The sequence below is a fragment of the Caretta caretta genome, chromosome 1, assembly GCF_965140235.1.
Source record: "Caretta caretta isolate rCarCar2 chromosome 1, rCarCar1.hap1, whole genome shotgun sequence".
Taxonomy (NCBI): Eukaryota; Metazoa; Chordata; order Testudines; family Cheloniidae; genus Caretta; species Caretta caretta.
Window position 1 is genome coordinate 64,495,640 of NC_134206.1, and position 17,874 is coordinate 64,513,513.

The 17,874-nt window shown below is 44.7% G+C and overlaps 1 long non-coding RNA gene across 1 annotated transcript in view; it reads right to left on the minus strand.

The window, feature by feature from the left end:
• Positions 1–11,862: 11,862 nt before the first annotated feature.
• The window catches only part of LOC142072217 (uncharacterized), a 56,729-nt gene continuing 50,717 nt past the window's right edge, over positions 11,863–17,874 (minus strand). The window contains exons 2-3 of the long non-coding RNA XR_012668631.1: positions 12,609–12,696; positions 11,863–11,980 (exon numbers count right to left, since the gene is read on the minus strand). This is a non-coding gene — a long non-coding RNA (uncharacterized LOC142072217). The remainder of the gene's footprint in view (positions 11,981–12,608; positions 12,697–17,874) is intronic.

Here is a 17,874-nt window from a genome sequence, read left to right on the forward strand (position 1 = left end):
GAACTTTCGCATGAGTAAATTTACTCTGGATTAAGTTTAGAAGTGTGAGCAGCAAGAGTGATGTAGTGGTGGGAGTCTGCTATAGACCACCGGACCAGGGGGATGAGGTGGATGAGGCTTTCTTCTGGCAGCTCGCGGAAGCTACTAGATCGCACGCCCTGGTTCTCATGGGTGACTTTAATTTTCCTGATATCTGCTGGGAGAGCACTACAGCGGTGCATAGACAATCCAGGAAATTTTTGGAAAGCGTAGGGGACAATTTCCTGGTGAGGAGCCAACTAGGGGGGGAGCTTTTCTTGACCTGCTGCTCACAAACCGGGAAGAATTAGTGGGAGAAGCAAAAGTGGATGGGAATCTGGGAGGCAGTGACCATGAGTTGGTTGAGGTCAGGATCCTGACACAGGGAAGAAAGGTAAGCAGCAGGATACGGACCCTGGACTTCAGGAAAGCAGACTTTGACTCCCTCAGGGAACGGATGGGTAGGATCCCCTGGGGGACTAACATGAAGGGGAAAGGAGTCCAGGAGAGCTGGCTGTATTTCAAGGAATCCCTGTTGAGGTTACAGGGACAAACCATCCCGATGTGTCGAAAGAATAGTAAATATGGCAGGCGACCAGCTTGGCTTAACGGTGAAATCCTAGCGGATCTTAAACATAAAAAAGAAGCTTACAAGAAGTGGAAGGTTGGACATATGAACAGGGAAGAGTATAAAAATATTCCTCGGGCATGTAGGAATGAAATCAGGAGGGCCAAATCGCACCTGGAGCTGCAGCTAGCGAGAGATGTTAAGAGTAACAAGAGAGGTTTCTTCAGGTATGTTGGCAACAAGAAGAAAGCCAAGGAAAGTGTGGGCCCCTTAATGAATGAGGGAGGCAACCTAGTGACAGAGGATGTGGAAAAAGCTAATGTACTCAATGCTTTTTTTGCCTCGGTCTTCACTAACAAGGTCAGCTCCCAGACTGCTGCGCTGGGCAACACAACATGGGGAATAGATGGCCAGCCCTCTGTGGAGAAAGAGGTGGTTAGGGACTATTTAGAAAAGCTGGACATGCACAAGTCCATGGGGCCGGACGAGTTGCATCCGAGAGTGCTAAAGGAACTGGCGGCTGTGATTGCAGAGCCATTGGCCATTATCTTTGAAAACTCGTGGTGAATGGGGGAAGTCCCGGATGACTGGAAAAAGTCTAATATAGTGCCAATCTTTAAAAAAGGGAAGAAGGAAGATCCTGGGAACTACAGGCCAGTCAGCCTCACTTCAGTCCCTGGAAAAATCATGGAGCAGGTCCTCAAAGAATCAATTCTGAAGCACTTACATGAGAGGAAAGTGATCAGGAACAGCCAGCATGGATTCACCAAGGGAAGGTCATGCCTGACTAATCTAATCGCCTTCTATGATGAGATTACTGGTTCTGTGGATGAAGGGAAAGCAGTGGATGTATTGTTTCTTGACTTTAGCAAAGCTTTTGACACGGTCTCCCACAGTATTCTTGTCAGCAAGTTAAAGAAGTACAGGCTGGATGAATGCACTATAAGGTGGGTAGAAAGTTGGCTAGATTGTTGGGCTCAACGGGCAGTGATCAATGGCTCCATGTCTAGTTGGCAGCCGGTGTCAAGTGGAGTGCCCCAGGGGTCGGTCCTGGGGCCGGTTTTGTTCAATATCTTCATAAATGATCTGGAGGATGGTGTGGATTGCACTCTCAGCAAATTTGCGGATGATACTAAACTGGGAGGAGTGGTAGATACACTGGAGGGCAGGGATAGGATACAGAGGGACCTGGACAAATTGGAGGATTGGGCCAAAAGAAATCTGATGAGGTTCAATAAGGATAAGTGCAGGGTCCTGCACTTAGGACGGAAGAACCCAATGCACAGCTACAGACTAGGGACCGAATGGCTAGGCAGCAGTTCTGCAGAAAAGGACCTAGGGGTGACAGTGGACGAGAAGCTGGATATGAGTCAGCAGTGTGCCCTTGTTGCCAAGAAGGCCAATGGCATTTTGGGATGTATAAGTAGGGGCATAGCGAGCAGATCGAGGGACGTGATCATCCCCCTCTATTCGACATTGGTGAGGCCTCATCTGGAGTACTGTGTCCAGTTTTGGGCCCCACACTTCAAGAAGGATGTGGATAAATTGGAAAGAGTCCAGCGAAGGGCAACAAAAATGATTAGGGGTCTGGAACACATGACTTATGAGGAGAGGCTGAGGGAACTGGGATTGTTTAGTCTGCAGAAGAGAAGAATGAGGGGGGATTTGATAGCTGCTTTCAACTACCTGAGAGGTGGTTCCAGAGAGGATGGTTCTAGACTATTCTCAGTGGTAGAAGAGGACAGGACAAGGAGTAATGGTCTCAAGTTGCAGTGGGGGAGGTTTAGGTTGGATATTAGGAAAAACTTTTTCACTAGGAGGGTGGTGAAACGCTGGAATGTGTTGCCTAGGGAGGTGGTGGAATCTCCTTCCTTAGAAGTTTTTAAGGTCAGGCTTGACAAAGCCCTGGGTGGGATGATTTAATTGGGGATTGGTCCTGCTTTTGAGCAGGGGGTTGGACTAGATGACCTCCTGAGGTCCCTTCCAACCCTGATATTCTATGATTCTATGATTCTAAAGCCACATTCATGGGACTGTGTGATGAGCTCGCCCCAGCCCTGCAGCACAAGGACTCGAGAAGGAGAACTGCCCTGTCGTTGGAGAAGCCCGTGGCAATTGCACTGTGGAAGCTGGCTACTCCAGACTGCTACTGATTGGTTGCTAACCAGTTTGGAGTGGGAAAGTTGACCGTTGGACTCGTGTTGATGGAAGTGTGCAGGGCCATTAACTGCATCCTGCTTCAAAAGACAGTGGGCAAAGTGTGTGGATGGCTTTGCACAAATGGGCTTCCCTAACTGCGGAGGGGCGATAGATGGCACACACATTCCAATTCTGGCACCAGACCACCTAGCCACCGAGTACATTAATTGCAAGGGGTATTTCTCAATGGTTCTCCAGGCACTTGTGGATCACCATGGGTGTTTCACAGACATTAACGCAGGCTGGTCTGGAAAGGTGAATGACGCACGCATCTTTCGGAACACTGGCTTGTTCAAGAAGCTGCAAGCAGGGACTTTCTTCCTGGACCAGGAGATCACTGTAGGGGAAGTTAAATGCCATTGTGATCCTGGGAGACCCCGCCAACCCCTTAATGCTGGGGCGTATGAAGCCGTACATGGGCAACTTTACAGCAGCAAGGAGCGGTTCAACAACAGGCTGAGCAAGTGCACAATGACAGTGGAGTGTGCATTTGGCCATTTAAAAGCCCACTGGCGATACCTCTGTGGCAGTGGTTCCCAAACTTGTTCTGCCGCTTGTGCAGGGAAAGCCCCTGGTGGGTCGCACCGGTTTGTTTACCTGCCGTGTCTGCAGGTTTGGTCGATCACGGCTGCCAGTGGCTGCGGTTCGCTGCTCCAGGCCAATGGGAGCTGCTGGAAGCGGCGGCCAGTATGTCTGTTGGACTGCACTGCTTCCAGCAGCTCCTATTGGCCTGGAGCAGCGAACCGCGGCCAATGGGAGCCGCAATCGGCTGAACCTGCGGACGCGGCAGGTAAATAAACCGGCCTGGCCCACCAGGGGCTTTCCCTGCACAAGTGGTGGAATAAGTTTGGGAACCACTGCTCTATGGGAAGCTGGACCTGGCCGATGACAATATTCCTATGCTTATAGCTGTGTGTTGTATGCTCCATAATATTTGTGATGGGAAGGGTGAAAGCTTCACTCAGGGCTGGACCGCAGAGGCTCAGCACCTGGAGGCTGAGTTTGAACAGCCAGAGACCAGGGCTATTAGAGGGGCACAGTGCGGGGCCATAAGGATCAGGGATGCCTTGAGGCAGCAATTTGAAGCTGAAAGCCACTAATATTTGTTGTTATGCTTGGGATTGCAGTGCTTGTAATGCTAGGAGGTGATTGGTGCACATGATGCAAGAAGGGGGCTTAACATAATTGTATGTTGCTTTGCAGTGCTCTTTTTGCTTTCACTTAATAGAATAAAGATTGCTTTCAAACCAGCACAATTCTTTTATTAAAAGACAACAACCGGAGGAGAGAGTCAAACGAATAAATACATCAGCAGGGAGGGGGAATGAGGAAGGGAAGGTCCAAGGAGGAGGAGGGGTCCTGCGACGGCTAAATATTTGTGTATGTCCAGCGATCATACCCAACCTTCTCCTTTGGAGTACAAAGCAGTGGGTGCTGTACTTCGGCAGGGCCAAACTGCAGAGGGATGGGTTTTGAGTGCAGTGGGTAGTGGGAGTCTGCAGTGCTGGACTATGATGGGGCAGGAGTGGAATGCAGTGGGTACAGGCTGGAGCCTGGAGGTTGATCAGAGTGTGTTGGTGGTGTCTGGGGGACACATGGGAAAGAGTTTTGCGACAGCGGCTACAGGCTAGGGCGGGAGCGGAGCTGCTCAGTTTGCAGTGCTAGTAGTGCCTGGAGTGTGTTTGCCTGGTACTCCATAACGTTTAAGAGCCGCTCTGTGGCTTCTTTCTGGCGTGCCGCATTCTCCTTTCGGTCCCTCTTCTCGCCGTCCGGCCACTCCTTCCACTCCTGTTTTTCGGCCGCAGAGTGCATCATAACCTCACGCAGAAAGTCCCCAGCCCTTCTTGGCTGCTTTCTGATTCTGTGCAGCCATTCTGCCGCTGATAACAAAGAGGGAGGCTGGCCTCCCAAGGTCATCTTTGTGAAGTTTAAATGCAACATTTTACAGAAGCAGTATTGTTTGTAACACAGACAACACTGATTCAATGCTTTAAAACACAGCCGGTATTCACACATCTGTCACTAACTGGCTGATCCCAGGCAAGCACACATGAGCCACAAGACCCCCAAAATGGTGAGTAGCTGCAGAGGCAGGGTAAATCACTCCTCTCGGACCCTGCTGTACACTGGGCATGTGGCTCTTGGGGAAAGCCAGCACTGTAGGCGGGGGGGGGGGGGGGGGCTGATAATAATTCCTGTTCCCACATAATGGAAGATATCTCACTGCTGAGGGTGAGCAGGGAATCAAGAGAAGGTCTTCTCCAAGCCTGCGGCTTCTGCCCTGGCCTCTATGCAGCTCACCTGTGTGCAGCAATAGTCCCTGCCTCCCCCACATATGTTCCCCTTTCATAAGCTTTCTGTAGACACCTTACTTGACATACGTTGTACAAGATTTGTTGCAATTATATACCAGTGGTAGCAACAATGTTCTACATGGTCATATTTTAATCAGATAACGTCACACCATTTAAGTGGAAGAACATGTTTATTGTTTCAAGGATAGCTAGAGTGGCAACTTTGAGGAATTTTGGATTAGGGGAATTTTGGATACTGGAAATTTGCAGCTGGTCCCTGGCATGAGCATAGGGCCAACCAAAATCACAGAACCAGATTCCACTGAATTTTGGGAAATTTGGATCTGGGTCTGAACTTTCAGACGTGGGCTCCTCTCTGCACAGAACGTTCATATAAAATTTGGTATAACTATATAAAACTGGGAATTTTGGTCCAGGAAAGCATAATGTTTAGACTGAAAGAAAGGTTCATAATTTCCAGTACAGCCAAGAAGATATTTAAGAGCAGCACAGCTATATACCTTACCAGAGTGACATTAGGTGTCGCTGATTTTTTTTTCTTTTTAACATGTAAAAAATATTTGTGGATAATTTGTGTCTATCAAAGCAAAGGTCTGATAAAATAGTCTAGAACGGAGACAGGAATAGTAAAGGCAGGCTCTGTGTAGGTTTCTCCAGACCCATCTGCCAATACATCTCAATCTTGATATTGCAACACCTGTACTATGAAAAGTTTGAATGTATTCCAAAGAATCAAAGAAAACCCCTCACTGTCTTCACTGTCTTCAAAGGGAGCAGGTTTGGATTCCAAGAGTGAAATCCTGGCCCCATTTAACAAAATGAGAGCTTTAAAATTGATTTCAATGGGACCAGGATTTCACCCAAGGTCTGTATCTTCTGAGTAGAGATTACCAATTGTGTCCAAGCGTGTGATGGTTTTGTGTCCCGAACATATTCCCGCTTGGGAATAGGGTGAAGATTCATTTCAGTCCAGAGTATTATTATCATTGCACTTGTGTCCTAACTGACTTTGGACAGAGCTCTCCAGATCAGTGGTTCCCAAACTTGTTCCGCCGCTTGTGCAGGGAAAGCCCCTGGAGGGCCAGGCCGGTTTGTTTACCTGACGCGTCCGCAGATTCGGCCGATTGCGGCTCCCAGTGGCAGTGGTTCACCAGATGCCTCTTCCAGCAGCTCCCATTGGCTACTGGGAGCCGTGATCGACCGAATCTGCAGACGCGGCAGGTAAACAAACCAGCCCGGCCCGCCAGGGGCTTTCCCTGCACAAGCGGCAGAACAAGTTTGGGAACCACTGCTCTAGATGAAAATACTAGTGAACCACCTTGTCGTAGTTTATAAAAGGAAGTATTTTATGCCAGCGGTGAATGCAAAGTAAGTACAGAAGCAAAGATGTAAACATACTTCTCTATTGTCCATGAAGCAATTGCTGAAAAAAAGCAATTTTCAGAAAATGTCACATGCCATTAACCAGATTCTGCTCTCATATAGTCCGGTGCTGTTCCTGTAGTGGGAGATGAACCGATGTAACTGAGAGCAAAATTGGCCCTATGTTTTTTTAAGCACATTAGTTTGCTGGTCCAGCACCAGCTTAATGAATCGTGGCCAGATCTGGTGAATTAAACCAGCGGAAGATCTGACCTTAGGTGCTTTGCTATTGATATCAATGGGAGCAAGATCATGCCACAATTATCAATTACTGGTTTTAGAATCAATGTATTTGTCCAATGGTGGTATATTTTGTAGTGTCTTTTATTTTTAAATAGTCTTAACTCAGAAAGCAAAAATCAACATGACAAAGATGACATTCCTGTTACCTCTACAACCTAACTGAATTCCAAAATAATAATAATAGCATCAACCAAAAGAAAACAAAACAAAGACATGGTATAAGACTGGATGAGCCACATGCATTGTAATATGTAGTTGGAATCACTTATCATACTGCTCATTAGTCATAAGAAGCATCATACAAATGGTTGTTGGAATTATTCTTATTTTTATTCTACATTATCCACATAAAACTGTAAGTACTGGGAGTGATCCTAAAACACGGTAGTAGATTTCCATATGACAACCTGACTCCTGGTCCTAACAAGTACGAAAATGAATGAAGCTTGACCTTCTACAAGATCAAATGACCTTTGAGTGTAAGGGGGTTAAAAAGACCAGATGCTCAGAACTGACTTCATTGTAGTTTCAAAGTACTTAGAGCTCAAAACTGAAAGAATAAGCTTTGACTTTTCTTATTTGAAGTTGCAGGTCACTGAGGTTACATGCTCTAACTATGCAAGGGCCATATGAATGTAGAATATGAAGACCTCTTCTCTTTCATCCTACTGCTTGATGGTGGAATCCCCCATTGTTGCCATAAATTTGCAATTTTGTTTTCAAAAGGCTGAAAAGTCAAGAATAACTAAATATAAAACACTGATTTCAAAAACGCAGTTTCAAGCCCACAGATATAAGAACCCCTGGCATTGTATTTATCTGATGTTAGATGGCACTCAATATCAATTTGGGTAGTGAACTTGACACTCACCAGATTTAAGCATAAAATATAAGTATGCCTTTCATTCTGTTTCCCTGTCAGCCACTGAAATAAGTTCAGAAAGGGTGTTCACTCTTAGAGGTGGTCAAAAATATTGCCTGTTTTCATAATCACAAAATTAGAGCAGTTTGTCAACATTTGTAAGACTTTCAACACAATTTCATGTGATTTTTGTTGTTGTTGATTGCGTTAAGATGACGGGAAAAATATCACTGCAATTTTTTTTATTTCCCTTTTCCAATTTTGAGATGGGTTGTTGTTTGATTGGTTTAGTCACACAGAAGTGGTTCTTGTCACATAATCCACAAGGGATTGATTCTGATTCACTGATTGGCAGAGCCAGCTCAAGATGGTTAGTAGAAGCTATCTTGAATAATATTTCCACAGGATGTGGATGTGTTCTGTATCCTTTCTCTGAGACAGTCCAAAAAGTAGGTGTTAGTACCAGCAGGAGAGAGTGACTCTGGTTGTTATATGGTGCAATGGTGGGGGGAAGGCCGCTTACGATTCCTCACCAAATACCATCTAGAGTTTGAAGGGTCAGTGGTCCTAACTGATGATGCCCCGAATACATTGGAAAGGGAGAACAGGCAATCTACCAAAGATGCCTGAGAGAGAAAACAGGTCACTGATCCTTCCTAGCAAGAAGACAACACAAGGTAGGTGTTGACATCTCATGATGAGTGGTTGTCAGGGAGTAATTGGCGTGATTAGTTAATTTTGTTGATGAGGAGATGTTGTGTATCAAGAATAGAATCCAGCTCCTCTCCCAGAACTGTTCTGTCATACAGCTTGTTGGAGGGAATTGAACTGTATAAAAACAGAGGGATGTTTGACATGGAGGGGTCCTCCACTGATTCAGATATTTTAGGTAAGCATCTAATCTCTGAACCTTCTAAGGTTCCCTTATAAGTTGATTTGTGTGTTGTACTGCTGTGAGGAATCTGCTTCACAGATGTTTACATGTAGTTTTACTACGGAGAGGTGAGCTTACTGTGTGATCTTATATGTAGATCTGTTGTATTAATGCTGGAGTTTGTGTGTTTATTTTATTGCCCCTGTAGTTAAAGTGTACAGATCATAAGAATGAGAGATGCCTTTCAAATGTTGTGGGAGCTTATCTGCTGCTAAATCTGTGGCTCAGTAACCTCTTAGTGCCAATTGGCAAGGGGCACCAAGGGGAACGCACATGAGTTACAGGGATCTTCTGGGTGTGGGTATGTACATTCTAATTCACCAAAGAGTGTTGTGTGAAGTCTCAAATAAATGTCGGTGTCACAATGGCCATCAATATCATCGCAAAACACATGTAAAGATGTTGTGTAAGGAGTTATGTCTATACACTGAAAATTATATTCTTAAGGTCTGTATTTAGGGACTGGTCACTAGCAAAGGTGAAAAACAGGTTTTCTGTCAGACAAGACATGTTTATATACTGTGACGGGGCAAGGCCAGCTGGCTATAGAAAAGTAGTGGGAGATAGATATATTAGCTCCAGGCTAAACAAATCCCTGGTACCAGGTTAAGTGAAATGGAAGCTGCTCCAGGTCAATTAAGACACCTGGGGCCAATTAAGAACTTTCCAGACGGCAGGGAGAAGGCTAGGTTGATTGGGACACCTGAAGCCAATCAGGGGCTGGCTGAAACTAGTTAAAAGCCTCCCAGCCAGTCAGGTGGGTGTGCATGTCAGGAGCTGTGGGAGGAAGTTGTGCTGTTGGAGAGGCTGAGTAGTACACACCATATCAGGCACAAGGAAGGAGGCCCTGAGGTAAGGGTGAAGTGGAGCTTGAGGAAGTGAGGGCTGCTGTGGGGGAAGTAGCCCAGGGAATTGTACATGTTATGTTTCTAAAAGGTCAGCTACCATAGCTGATACTATTAGGGTCCCTGGGCTGGAGCCTGGAGTAGAGGGTGGGCCTGGGCTCCCCCCCACCTTTGCCCCCTGATTAATCACTGAGACTGGGAGACAACAGAGACTGTGCAAGGAAGGATAACTTCTCCTCACCTCCCTTGCTGGCTTATGATGAAATGGCTCAGTAGACTGTGACCCTTGTCTCTAGAGAGAGAAGGGTTACGTGGAGGGTCACAGTGAGCCTCTGAGGCTAGTGAAATCTGCCAGGAAATGTGGGACCCATGGAGGCAAAGACAGAGCTTTTTCACAATATCTGGATGTTTACATGTAAATTAAGTATTGTATGATTCACAGTGGGTCTTCTCTCACCTGTCTGAACTGAATACTAATGATGGATTGTGAAAACTTTAAAGAGAGAAAAGTACCAGGAGAAAGTAAGTTGTGGGGTTGGGGGCACATGAAAGATTTGCTCTAATCTATTTGGGTAACAAAGAAGACACCCTGTCATCCTTCACCTCGGAAGTAAATGGACAGCAAGTTTGTTTCATGAACGAGGGGTCTGAGCCAGGCTTGGCTGAAAACACTGAAGAGAACTTTGGGTGAAATAAGATTCCTTAGACAAGAGGTTAACCTCTTAGTTGAGTTTAGTCTCTAGAAAGCACGTTATGATTTTGTTGTACACGTAAACATTTGTTTTCAATATTCTTACTCACAATCTATATAACTGTGTATTTTCATTATAAATGTATTGGAGGGTATATCTACACTGCAATAAAAAACCCACAGAACTGAGTCTCAGAGCCCAGGTTGGAGTCTTGTTGGGTTTCAGAGTCTGAGCTTCAGCCGAACTCCAAACATCTACACTACAATTTTATAGCCCCAGCCAACTGGGTCAGCTGTGACCATGCTGCGAGTCTTTTATTGTAGTATAGATGCACTCTAAGTACTATGGTGGTCCTGAGCTGAATCTTCTAAGCTGATGTGTACTGTTCCTTTTGGAAAGGCAGGCCTGGTAATGCTGTGAGTGTTCAGTGGATAAGGGGCTGGGCAGTACAGGGAACGCTTGGAGGAGTTGGGGGTTGGTGTATGCCTATCTCTAATCTGCAAGAGCAAGACCTGTGAAAGCCTAGAAGGTAGAGTTCATGTTGCCAGAGACTGGTGCTTTGAGGGAGCTGATCCACCGCAGTCCCAGACAACACTTCCTCATGCTAAGGGCAGGTAGTGAGGGAGATGCCTGACAAACCTGGGTACCCTTGGGGAACATCACAATACCATAACAACCACCATTATGGCCGTCACCTCAAATGCACCTCTCTTACCCTGGCTTTCCCAAACTCCAGTTGAAGTCATATCTTCTTGATTGACCTCCCTTTTTTGGGAGCCTGCTACATACTCATGGACTGAAGAGGCAGGAAGGGAAGAAGACCAGTTGTAGGGTTCTGGGAGGGTGAGATAGCACGGAGATGCCCATATCAGCTGCCTCCACATCACGTGAACTCCAGCCAGCTTCATCTCCACTTTCGGAACATCATCTAGATCCTGATGGTCTAGAGTTGATCCAGTACCCATAGACTCAGCTCATCTAGGACCTGTTCAAGTACCTAGTCATGTTAGTGAGAGCAGCCTCAATGCAATACAAGTTGGCTCCCCTCTGGGCCATTGTTGCTCCCACATAGGGTACATCTACACTGCAATAAAACACCCAGAGCTGGCCCATGTCAGCTGACTCGGGCTTGTGAGGCAGCATAGACATTCAAGATGGAGCCTCAGCCCAATCCTGAATTCTACGTTGGAATTTTATAGCTCCACACCCGGAGCCCTGAGAGCCTGAGTCAGCGGACACAGGCCAGCTGTGTTTCAGAGTAGCAACCATGTTAGTCTGTATTTGCAAAAAGAAAAGGAGTACTTGTGGCACCTTAGAGACTAACAAATTTATTTGAGCATAAGCTTTCATGAGCTGCAGCTCACTTCATCGGATGCATTCAGCTGTGGGTGTTTTACTGCAATGTAGACATACTGTTAAGGTTCCTTCCCCACTCTGAACTCTAGGATACAGATTTGGGGACCAGCATGAAAGACCCCCTAAGCTTATTCTTACCAGCTTAGGTTAAAAATTTCCCCAAGGTACAAACTTTGCCTTGTCCTTGAACCCTATGCTGCCACCAACAAGCATGTTAAACAAAGAACAGGGAAAGAGCTCACTTGGAGACGTCTTTCCCCCAAAATATCTCCCCAAGCCCTACACCCTCTTTCCTGGGGATAAAAGGTCTTGCTTTTATCCTGGGGAGGATAAAAATCCTCATCAATTTGCACAGGTGAACACAGACCCAAACCCTTGGATCTTAAGAACAATGAAAAAACAATCAGGTTCTTAAAAGAAGAATTTTAATTAAAGAAAAGGTAAAAGAATCACCTCTGTAAAATCAGGATGGTAAATACCTTGCAGGGTAATCAGATTCAAAACAGAGAATCCCTCTAGGCAAAACCTTAAGTTACAAAAAGACACAAACAGGAATATGCATTCCATTCAGCACAGCTATTTTACCAGCCATTTAAACAAAAGAAAATCTAACGCATTTCTAGCTAGACTACTTAGTAACTTTTTACAGGAGTTCTGAGCTGCATTCCTGATCTGTTCCTGACAAAAGCATCACACAGACAAACATCCCCCACCCCCTCCAGCTTTGAAAGTATCTTGTCTCCTCGCTGGTCATTTTGGTCAGGTGCCAGCGAGGTTATCTTAGCTTCTTAACCCTTTACAGGTGAAAGGGTTTTGCCTCTGGCCAGGAGGGATTTTATAGTTCTGTATACAGAAAGGTGGTTACCCTTCCCTTTATATTTATGACACATACCCTTAGTGGAAAGATCTGGTAGCTGCTCCACTCATTGCCAGCACCTTGGAGCCTCATCTTTGCCTTCTGCCTTGGCCATATGGGAGTGCTTGGGGACACAGGACTTAACAAAAATCCACATGGCACTATTGGAGGTAGCCTGATTCATCACGGTTACTCTAGTTTCATGCTGGTGTAATACCATTGAAATCCATTTTTGAAACTTGCACACTTACTTTCTATTGTTTAAATGGAGCTACATTTGTGGGGTTAAAGTACTTACCAGATGCTGCCATCAGTACTGCATTCCTGGGAAGCTTGTTTTAAACACAGGTCGGTACTATTGCTTCCACGCTGCAGTTGCATTCATCCTAGGCACAAAGAGAATGGTGTCTCTGTAATATTTTAATGATGGCTTTTTTCTTGGAGGACACAGATGACTGTTTTATTGAGGAACAGCCTTGCATGTTGGTGTCCATCTTCCTCTTTGCAAAATGTGCTGTTATTAGCCAGCTATTTCTCAAAGGCACCTACCATAACCTTTGCAGCATCTCACTAAACTTGATCAATAGCTTTCTATTAGTGCTATTAGATCCTGAGGGAGAAGAATGGATTGCGCGTGTCGAGTGGGATGCCAGATACAGAAGGTGGCACAGCAGGGAACGCAACTGGTCATTTACTACAGAATGTTAAAGGAGAGGGATTCAACACGAATTTACGAATTGCTAAACAATATTTATTAAGTTGAAATGACTTACTTTCTCAGGGGCTGTATCCTGCTTCTACTGAATTCAGTGGAAGTTTTGTTGGTGATTTCAGACGGAGTAGGAAAAAGGAGTTTGTAAAATGAGGGTGCCTCATGTTAGGTGTCTAAATCGGTATTTAGACACTTAAATCAATGGCTGGGCAGCAGAGCTTCCTTTGAAGTCAATTGTTGTTCTAGTGTGATCAGTACCTTTGAATGTCAAGCCACTGATTGCAGTATCTATATAACTTTAAGCACTTTAAACCAGAACATTTTGGCTGGTGTGCTCATATCTGATTATAGGGCCACAAGGGTTATCTTCCTTCCTTTCAGAGGGTAAAAGAGAAAAAAATCTCTTTTAGAAAGATCTCCATTGGAGAAACACAAAGAGCAACTCAGTGTGAGTAACTTCTGTTTTAACATCCGTTCTAGTCTTTAATATATTTAGGATGTAAAGAACTGCCAGAGAAAAAGAAGAAAAGAAGGAAGACTATTTTCTAGACTTGATGCAGGTTGCTAGACACTAACTATTGGAAGTATATAATGCTACACAAAAAAGGATAATACGTTTTTTAGGATTGAGTTCAGAAGAAAATGTGCAAAAGCCACTGTGGATTTGGCTTCCGAATCTGGGTAAGCTGTTCGGCAGCAAACACAGCTGGGCCATGACATCTCATTTGCCCTAGTGGTGATGGAGAAAAGGACCAAGATTTAGAAAGACATAAATCTGACCCCACATACCAATGGATTCCATTTTACAAGGCCAGCAGTTAATCCAGCAATAGATTTAATTTGTTTTCCCTGGTACCCCCTGATAGCCAGCTGGGCTCCTGAGTGCTATATATTTTTAACATCCCTTTTACGGAAGTCAAGGTCTTTGTTCTATGGTGATACAGCCTATCATTCAACTTTTTCAATTCTCTTTCTTTTCTTTTTCAAAGTAGAGCCTTTTTCTTTCTTGCCTGCTTATCTAGAAAGCACCATATCTTTTTTCTTGCCTTTAGAGCCCCAGGCACACCAACAGAACTATGTAAATAATAAATGATAATATGGTTCATCATCTACATTGCTGCTGCTTAGAAACCTTCTCTCTTGTTTTTCTACCACAAATCTATCCAAGCCTCCCTCATGATACTTTTAGACCAACATTTTCAAAGCTGGATGCCTAAAGTTAGAGATCTAAATCTATATTTAGGAATGAAATAAAATTACCTGAGAGGTTCTAGTCACTTATTTTGGTGCATAAATAGGGATTTAAGTGCTTCCGGGGATGCTCAAATTTGAAAATGTGAACAATTTTTTTCTGTGCATAACCTGGCCACCACATTGCCCGGGGAATGGAATTACCAATGAATTGTGATGATATTAAATTGACCAGTTCATTCTGCTTACATGATGGGGTGTGATTATTTCATGCACAAGCTGTGCGATGGAGTCTGATTTATACAGAAAAATGTATGTGCTTTTTCCCATTTCACATCAACACAATGGTCAGGTTCTGAGCACATGCAATCTAGAGACATTTAGATCTTTTAAGAAACAAAACCCAGTTTGGGGTTCTTGCAGAATAAAGGGCTATTGAATTTAAGTAAGAGTGGCAGAATCTAGGCTTAAAAATGGTATCAGATCTGTTCCACCATCTATTTGTACATAGAACTCCTACTGAGATCAGAGTTCCAGACAAAGAATGGGAGGCGGAGTACCACTTGACACTGAGGATCCACTGGTAAGGTTTCAGTATCTTAAAAGGACTGGTTTTAGCATAAATAATGCACATTGTTTTGGACAGACTGAGCATTCGAGGCCTTTCATTGATCACATGAAGCTTTTTTCAGAGGAAGGACTCCATGAAACAGCGTTGTATCAGAAGAAACATTAACTGTCTCAGCAGTCAGTCAGAAATCCCAACCAACGTTGGAGCTGCTCCCCTAGATCTAGGGCGTGATCCCACTCCCACTGAAGTTCTTGTGTTATGAGAAGGTGTAAATAACATTTCCTTATTTACTTTCTCCACAACGGTCACGATTTTATAGTTCTCTATTATAAAACGATTTTATAGTTCTCTATTATAAAACGATTTTATAGTTCTCTATTATATATAAGATCTACACATACATGGAATTTGTACTGAAAGAGTCCTTCAGGATTACAGTTGACCAGAAGTGGGTTGAATCAGCCTCATGCAACACCACATGGGATTGTGTCAACAGAAGAAGGTGAATCTGGGGGGAAATTTCTGAGTATAAGTTAATGCTGACTTTAGCTGGATAAAACATGCTCTCTTCAACATCAGCAGCTGTGTAGTCACTAGGGAGCTGTCTGGTTACATGTGTTTTTATCACATCTGTCAGCTTAACTAAATCAGAGATCCAAATGAACAATGTAGCACACAGGAACGTTATGTGGATTTATGACAGTTGAAATACATAGTCCCTGGCAGACGTGAGGTCCATGAAGCAATGAACGACATGATTTTAATCTGTGGTAGATATAATCTTGCTCCATTGTTCTTCAAGTTGTGTACAGAAAAACTGTACCCATGTACAGCTGAGTGAATAATTATATTTTTTGGTTTGGCGGCCAAACCAGAAAGTATGAAAAAAATAAAATCCAAACCCAACCTGGTTTGTTTTGAATCAAAACTGAATTATTTTGGCTTTTCTTGCCCAAACAAAAATAGAAAAAAATTGTTTGGGTCAAATGAAGCCATTTGAATGTCATTTGGAAACAAAAAATTGTTTTGAAGCGAAATGTTGAAATAAAATATTGAACAGTCTTGTTTCAAAATGTCATTTCTAGTCATCTGTAAATGAAGTGTTGAAATGGTTCATTTAGAAAAGATTAAAATGAAACATTTCAAATTAAAAAAATCCTATTTGCCAAATTCAACCTGAATTTGTGAATAATTTCAGTAAATGCAAAACTGCATTTTTTTTGGTGAATTTTCTATTTAGTTAAAATTTTTGCCCAGCTCTATACCCATGGTCTTCAGATAAATCTTTCAAAATGTCAGAAAGAGAAAAAAGAAATTGGAGAAATATATACACATATAATAACTATATTGACTTTTGAAAGCCATATTTCTGAGATGAGCAAAACAGGAACAGTAATTCTTTTAATTAGTTGATAATAACAGGCATGAGCAAACACAACAGAAGGGAAGCTGTTTCTATCAACTATATGGTAGAGTAAAACATTTGGTGTCAAGTGTATCATAGAAATGGGAGCCATATCATACAGAATGCTTTTTTACTTGTGGTATGACACCCAGGTTGTGCTGTGCGGCAACGTGCAGTGTTATGATGGCACAGTCTGGGTGATTTACTAGCTTTCATGATAACTGACATGAATGCCATACGGATTCCACAAGATACAAAATGGACCTGATCCTACAAATGTTCCTTATGTGGAACTGCTACTCCTGGGGGAATTCTGCACCACTGTGCATATGCAGAATATATGCCCCCATAGAGTTCTTTGCTTCCCCACAGAAAAAATGACTTTCTGACAGGGAAGCAAAGGGAAGCCACAAGAGTGGTCATGCGACCCTTCCAAGCAGTATGTTTTGGGTGTCCAGGGCATCTGGTAGAGAGGTAAATTACTATGGGGCAAGGGTCAGGACTGGGGAAGACCCTGCTGGTGGCTCCTGCACTGGGCTCAGCTGCTAGTCCTTGCTGGGCTGGGGACAACGGAACTTCCTCTTCCCCTGCACGGCATCTGGGGCCGTGTCAGACCCACCCCCAGATTTCTCCCCCTGGCTGTAGAAAGCTCTGCAAACTCCCCGCTCTCGTGCTTCCTGCACCCATTGATGCTCAGCTGCAGGAGAGGAGGGATCCCTGTATAGGGAGCTGCTCCCCCATCTGCCCAACCCCTGTGCATCCAGACCTCCTCATACTTAGACCCTCCCACCGAATCTCACCTGCCCCTGCACCCAGAACCTCCCAATGAGCCCCACTACCCCTGTACTTAGACCACCCTGACAAGCCACCCGCATCTGGATCCCCACCCTACTGAGCCCCAACCAGCTGCATGTGGATCCCCATCCCACTGAGACCCACTATCCCAGCATCTGGAGCCTCCCCACTGAGTCCCCCACACCCAGACCCTCCTGCTGAGCCCCAACCACCTTCACCTGCTCCCTCCTGCAGAATCCCATTACTGTTGCACCCAGAACTCCCCAACAAGCCCCTGTGCATCCAGATGTCCGCTGCACCCAGATCCCACACTGAGTTGCCCGCACCCAGATTGCCCCACACAGAATCCTTTCAACCCACACCTGGATCCTCCCACACTAAGCCCCTTCACACTTGGATCCTACCTTGCTGAGCCTGCCTGCCCACACCTGGTACACCTGGCATGGAAGGGCAGGGCCCTAGGATGTTTGTGGGGCAGGCCTGGTCCTTGCATTATATCAGGATTGGGTGCAGCCTCACCGCTGAGTCTGTGTCCCGGGGGGTGGGGGGATGGGGAGCTACACAGTGATTTTTGAAATAGTGTGTGCAGAATTTTTATTTTTTTGGTGCAGAATTTTTAATTTTTTGGCGCAGAATTCCTTGAGGAGTAAACTGCCACTGAAATCATTGGGTCTGGCTGAACTCACAATTTCAATTGGGTTTGGTCCCCAGTGGAACTTAGAACACCATCAGGACTGCTCCAATTTGTACCAGGAATCACTGGAACACGGCAGAATTCCAGCTATTCCCCCTTCCCAAGACGTGTATCTGAATACACGCCTTACATTATGTGGCTCAGGAGGTAGTGGCATAGAGCAAGGTAGATTACCTTTACAGTTTGGATCACTCCC